The sequence below is a fragment of the Penaeus monodon genome, chromosome 35, assembly GCF_015228065.2.
Source record: "Penaeus monodon isolate SGIC_2016 chromosome 35, NSTDA_Pmon_1, whole genome shotgun sequence".
Taxonomy (NCBI): Eukaryota; Metazoa; Arthropoda; class Malacostraca; order Decapoda; family Penaeidae; genus Penaeus; species Penaeus monodon.
This window is the reverse complement of record NC_051420.1, coordinates 3,316,023-3,323,522: the sequence shown is the minus strand read 5'-3', so window position 1 is coordinate 3,323,522 and position 7,500 is coordinate 3,316,023.

Here is a 7,500-nt window from a genome sequence, read left to right as displayed (position 1 = left end):
CTTTCACCTCCTCCTACTCCTCTTCTTTCACCTCCTCCTTCTCCTCCTCCTCCTCCTCCAACTTCTCCTAATTCTCCTCCTCTTCCTCTTCCTCATCCTCATCCTCCTCCTCCTCCTCCTCCTCCTCCTCCTCCTCCTCCTCCGCCACCACCACCATTATACAGTGTGTAAATAACATAGTTACGCATTTAGTGTATTGTATTCATATTCTAAGAGGCGTTCTACGGCAAACTCGCATCTGTGGCGAGATATTCGCATTGTTCTGGGCGACTTCAATGCGGTATGCGGCTGTGACCGAGCTGGCTACGAGCTGTCGGCCCCCATGGCTCGGGAGCTGATCCCAGCAGCGAGAACAGCCTCCTTCTCCGGGACTTTGCTAGGTCCCAGAAATTGAGGATTTCTGGCTCCTTGTACTAGCGCTCCAACCCGTATCGCTGGACCAAGTCCAGCGATACTGTACCCGTATCGCTGGACCATGTCCAGCGATACTGTACCCATATCGCTGGACCATGTCCAGCGATACTGTACCCGTATCGCTGGACATGGTCCAGCGATACCCGTATCCATGTCCAGCGATACGGGTACAGTGGCCAAGGAGATCGACCACATTCTTGTTAGCACGCGATGGAGGATCCTCCAGAACTGCAGGGTTTACCGGAGTGCCGAGTTCTGTGGCACTGACCATAAGCTGCTCGTGGCTACCCAGTGGGTCCACTTCAAAACTCCCCGTCCTTCCAGTGGCCACCCTAAGGTGTTTCACCTGGACAGACTAAGGGAGGAGGAGTGTGCCCGTGAGTTCACCATGGCAGTCTCTGACCGATTCACAGTACTCGACAACCTGACGGACTTAATTGTTCTGTGGGAGCTCTTCAGGCGCGTAACACTCGAAGCAGCTCAGGAGTCCATTGGCGTACGCTCGAGGGCAAGGCAGAATTCCATCTCCCTGGAGACATTAGAGGCCACTGAAGCGTGTCACAAGGCTCGGCTGAATGGGAATCAAGTCTTGCGTCGTTCCATGGTGCGTAGGGCTCGGACACTGCTGAGAAGGGACAAGGAACAGTTCATCAGGAATCTTGCTGAGGAGGTTGAAGGACATTTCTTGGTAAATGACCTTCGCCCTGCCTATCAAGCCCTGAGAAAGCTGAACTCTAAGCCCTCCTCACAGATGACTGCAGTCCGATTAGCGTATGGACGGATCATCTCAGATCATGTTGGGGTTCGTGAACGTTGGGCTAAGTATTGTACCAGGTAGACCCTCCACAGTGCCTGTGCTGGACCCACCCATCAGCGAGGAACCTCCTACCCTAACAGAGGATAGGATGGCGATTTCCAAGCTGAAGAGTGGGAAAGCTGCAGGCATATGTGATATCCCTGCTGAACTGTTAAAGGCTGGTGGTGAACCTATGGCTCGGGGCCTGCATACAGTCCTGACTGCCATCTGGCAGTCCCCCTGAGCTGCTGAGGGGCATCCCTCTCTGGAAGGGAAAGGGGATCGTTGGGATTGTAGCAACTACCGTGGCATTACACTACTCAGCATACCAGGCAAGGTTCTCGCCCACATTCTTCTGAAACGGATCCGCAACCACCTACTGACGCATCAGAGACCGAAGTAGTCTGGATTTACTCCTGGTAAATCCACGATAGACTGAATACTAGCGCTTCGAGTAACTGTGGACGCCGTTGCGAGTCTGATCGTGGGTTGCTTGCAGCCTACATCAACCTCAAGAAGGCGTTTGACTCGGTGCATCGGGAATCGCTATAGGGGATACTGAGACTCAGGGGAATTCCGACACAGATTATTGGCCTAATAGCAAGCCTTTATACTGGTACTAAAAGTGCTGTAATGTGTGGTGAGGGTCTGTCGAACTTCTTCCCTGTTAATTCAGGGGTGAAGCAAGGCTGTGTCCTTGCACCAACACTTTTCAACACTTGTATATACTGGATAATGGGCATAGCTACTAGCCAAAGTCAGTGTGGAGCAACACTAGGCAATATCAAGGTCTCAGACCTTGACTTTGCCGACGATGTTGCTATCCTATCTGAGTCCTTGGTGTCAACAATACATAGCAAGACCGGATGTACACTTTACACCCCCGTCCAAGCAGCTACCCTTCTCCTTGGGCAGGACGCAGATGTCGCCGGCTTTCTCTTTTCGCACAGGGATAAACATCCGCCCTCGAAGGGAACCGATTGAAGCGCCGAGACGCGCACTGTTTGATTTTCACCGCAAGTTAATTTTAAGCCCAGCTCATGGCCGTAAACGAAGGAATCCTGCGCCCGACGCACACTTACGCTCATACGATTGAAGTGCCGTGACACGCACTGTTAGAATTAAGTTCAGGCCCAGCTGCCTATGTGTTCGAAGCATATATACTTGCCCATTTACCCCAAAGATATGGAATTCTTATCCAATTAATTTTTCTCTCTTCAATATGATGGTACCTTATTGAACTCGCTAATCCTGACACATCCAAGTAATTAACACCTTACTTGACACGCCCTTCTTGTGACAAACTGTCCTTATTATGCTCTCATTTTTCTTGCAACTTAGTAAGGTGAATGACAAGCATATCCTCCTCCTTAGCCCTTTTACTGGCCTGGTACACTTATATTTCAGCTTCTGAAGACGATTGACCCTCCTCGCTACTGAATGTTGCACCTCAGTGCGAAACCTCTGCCACACCCGCTACCCTGGCACGCGTCGACCCCAGCGACCCGCGGATCACCAGGAACCATCTGTATATACTGAACAGAACCTCTACTGCATCGTTTCAAGCGTTACAGTCGACTCGAGGACGAGCCTTGTGCGTGGCCGAGCGATGTCAACAGTACGTAGCGAGACTGGATGTATACTTCACACCCCCATCCAAGCAGCTGCCCTTCTCCTTGGGCAGGACGCAGATGTCGCCCGGCTTTCTCTTTTCGCACAGGGATAAACATCCGCCCTCAAAGGGAACCGCCGCATAAAAGGACACATCTGTAAGGCTGAGGCAGAGACACAGCAGACAGGCCAAGCCCCACAGGGTCCAGCTCCACCACCTCGTCCACCACCCGGGGACATGGGGGCCTCTTGAGGGTCTCATAACTATCTTCAAGAATAAACCAGCAAGCTAAGCCCCTTTTCACTGACCCACCCAAGTCCATCTCTCGTCTCGCTCACATCTGGTGACGCGGTACTCCAACTCTCGTGTCGCTTACACTTGGAGTCACTGGTGGCGGCATTTAGCAGTGAGGCAAAGCCCTTAGGCCTAGAGGTTCTCCTGGACCAAGACCTAGATTCAGGACTTTGGGGGCCTGTTAGGGGAACCCGTTCAGTCGATCCATGCTTGCGGCTAGGACATTGAAGTTACAGAGAGTTTTACATACCTTGGTAGTGTAGTCCATATCTCTGGGTTGTCAGACCAAGAATTCTATAGACAGTCTGGCAACAGGAGCCATGAACTCGATCAACAAGAGCGTTTGGAGATGTCGGTACTTGTGCAGAAGGACCAAGCTGCGTGTCATCAAGGCCTTGATACTGTCAGTTTTCCTCTATGGAAGCGTAACATGGACGCTATCCAGTGTCTTGGAGTCTCGTCTTTTGTAACAAGTCCCTTCGCCGGCAGGACCACGTGTCCAACTGGAGGTTACACCGTGAGACTGGCATGGGACCATAATCTGGGATCACCAACTCAGGATAGAGAGAGGAGAGAGAGGGGGGGGAGAGGAGAGAGAGGGGGGGAGGGAGAGAGAGAGGGGGAGGGAGAGAGAGAGAGAGAGAGAGAGAGAGAGAGAGGGAGAAGGTGAGAGAGAGGGAGAGGGAGAAGGTGAGAGAGAGAGAGGGGGGGGGGAGAGGGAGAGAGGGGGGAGATGGAGAGAGAGAGGAAGAGGGAGAGAGAGAGAGGGAGGGAGAGAGGGGGAAGGAGAGAGAGGGAAGGGGAAGGAAAGAGAGGGAAGGGAAGGAAAGAGAGAGAGAGAGGGGGGGAGAGAGGAGAGAGGGGGGGAGAGGATAGAGAGAGGAGAGAGAGGGGGGGAGAGGAGAGAGAGGGGGGGAGGAGAGAGAGGGGGGAGGGAGAGAGAGACTATATGGTTATCTAGCTCGTTTCCCTGTGGATGACCCTGCCCATCAGGTTGTCTATCTGCAAGACAACCCTGGGTGGAGGAGGCCTGTGGGACGACCCAGGAGATCATGGCTTGTGCAGCTCGACGAGACCTGTCGCGAGGAATTAGAGATGGGCCGTGGGCCTGCCTGGAGACTCGCCTCGAGGGATCTCGTGGCTGGAAGCGAAGGGTGGATCCGGTCATGTGCCTCCGTCGGCGTTAGCCCCTTGATGATGATTATGACTCATATTCTGCTCCACAATTTCCCTGATACCTTTCATGCCCACCCCTGCTATCGAGGCCATTTCGATATATTTGACTAGTAGAGAATGAGAGGAATCTATCGATACTGAAATCGTATGAAAAAATACATACGTACATACATACATACATATATATATATATATATATATATATATATATATATATATATATATATATTATATATATATATACATATATATATATATATATATATATATATATATATATATATATATATATATATATATATAATGCAGAAAAAATATATATAATAAAACACACAAAATAAATTAGTTAGCCAAACATTAAGAAACATTTTCTGTGATAATGTGGAAATTTGAAGGGGAAACAAAAGTAAAAAAAATAGTACTACGGCATAAAGTAACAATACTTAAAACGGTTGAAATGATCTTAGGTAACAATACTGTACATATACTTGTACAGTATTTCTATTGCTTTAAACCACTATATGATTTTCTCATGACAAATCCGAGTCCTCCAGAGTCCGGGATGCGTTGTCAAGTTTCCTTTACTAAAATTATGCAGAATATAGTAACAAATAGATAATCAAATGAGTGACATCATCATTAGCCAAGTTAAAAAAATTCCATGAACTATATAGCCTGTTTGCAGCTTATGCTTCTTTTACATTCTTCCTTGTTTGCATGCAGTTAGCGTTAACAGTTTCGTTATTACTGTACGTTATTACTTATCGTTATGACTACTATCCACACATTTCACTCCTGTAAAATGACTGTATCCCTTTTCATAGCGCCTAATTAATTTCATGAAGGGTGTAAAGAACCCAAACGCGTTGATATGCATTTTTTGAAGCTTTACTAAATATGGATTTATGTCAAGAATTTCTTCCTTTTTTCTTTTCTTAGGATGATTCACACAGGAGATTTTAAATGAGTAAAGGAACTGAGCTTCATGGTTTATGTATAGTCATGATCAAAACTCTTGGCGTCATCATCAGTTACAACAGAATGATTCCCCCGGCCTGTCAAGTGTCAAGAAGCAGAGGTTGTCAAGTTTCTCAAGTTAGGTTGTCAGGTGTCAAGTGGTGGAGTTTATTTTTAAGTTGTCGAGGTTTTCAAGTTGTCATGTGCCAGAGGTTGTCAAGCTGTTAAACAGCGAAGGAAATGTCGAGCCGCCAGATAGCGGGGCTGTCAAGTGGCGGAGGTCATCAAGGTGTTAAGTAGCGGTATTTATCATTGTGATGGGTACGTTGACAGGTGCGATTATACGTTAACTCGAGTACTGATGTAACTGCAGATCTATTCAATATCATATGCATATCCACATTCAATACTGATATAGATATCTATTTATATATATATATTCTTCCCTTAATTATAAAAGTGCTTTACTATGGTACTAATCGAAATCATCTGTTTACATTACGCTTTATCTTTGGGCCTTCGTTTAACTGGCATAGCTTTACCAGTGATACAAGTTGAAATTGCGTGAATATTAGTGGGAGAACAGACTGGCTACTGATGCCTTGGTTAACGAAGCCAAGAAGAGATTCCCATACCGAACACCCGATTTGCCTGTGGTACAAAATGGCGTTAGCGTGAAGTGAAACAATGACGATTACTACTAATAATACTACAAATGAGTAAAGATATAGATGATGATGATGGTCATTTCAGTCATGCTAATAACAGTAACAATATTCATACCATGAGAAATTATAATAGCGGTTGTATACTACATCGCCCATACAGAAATTCTTACTCTTTAACAAAGAGAGATGTCAAAAGCAAGGACTATGTGGTAGTCTTATGGTAGTCTTATAGTTCTATAATAATCTTAGTCTCACAGTAATTTCTTACAGTTCTATACCATCCATGCAGTGTTACAACAGTTTCATATGAGTTTTACAAGTCATATGTGTAATCTTGCATCAGTCTTCTGCCGCCTTACATCAGTTGTATATGCAGTGATTCAACAGTCATATCCAATCTCGCAGCAGTATAATATGTCTCGCAACACTTATATATCAATCACACGGCATCCTTTTAAAGCGTGCGAAAGTGGGCAAGCATTTAAGAGACCAAGCCTACAGCCATTGGCGACGCACCGAAAACAGCAGAAGAGGGTCGGCCAGAGCAGGCAGACGATGCAAATCACAATCAAAAGAGAGAGAGATTGGGGGTGAGATTAGGGGTGACTTAAGGTACGGTAGGAGGGATTCGGTGATTGTGATGCTGTGGGAGTAATAGTGAGGTGGGATTTGATGATTAGGATCTCGCGGGAATGATGAAAAGATGGGAACTGGTGTATTGTGATGCTGATGTGGGAGTTAATGATTGGGATGAAATTAGAAATGATGTGACGTGAGATTCGGTTATTGTGATGCTGTGGGGATGATGGTGGGATGGATTTGGAGATTTTTGTGTGTGTTAGGGATGGTGATCTGGATGCTGAGGGAATGATATGTTGAGATCTTGGTAATTGTGATGATTGCTCGTGGCTGAGTGTCCAAGGCAGGTGGCGCCACGTAGCATGGCGTGATGTTAATAAGAGGAAGTGACTCAAATTATGAGGGGATAATGTTCACCTAGTCACAGGTCACAGTATTCACTTCTTTTACCCCCTGCCTCAGCTGTCTGTGCCCTTTGCTTACACTTCTAGTCCTTACCATTAACGCACACCTACGCGTACACGCACACGCAAACACACACACACACGCACACTTTCTGTCTCTCTCTCTCTCTCTCTCTCTCTCTCTCTCTCTCTCTCTCTCTCTCTCTCTCTCTCTCTGTCTATCTATCTATCTTTCTACCTATCTCTAATCTTTCTCTTTCTCTTTCTATCCCTCTCTCAAAGAGAATTAAAGTAAATTCAGCTATTTATCCTGTGCAGATGAGAGTGAAGATCACTCTCCGCCAAGACTGCCCCGACAACCATTCCTTGGGCTTCCTATTTCATTCGTCTGAATCTCCACCGATCTTCAATTAGACACATCTAAAAAATCTACGGCCTAGATAGCTCAGTTGGGAGAGCGTTAGACTGAAGATCTAAGTCGGTTGATCGGGTTGGGCCTGAAGGGATGTGATGGAGTGTGAGTGAGTGTGAGTGTGAATGTGAGTGTGAGTGTGAGTGTGAGTGTGAGTGTGAGGACTTCTGTCACTAGTGAGGGCTCGA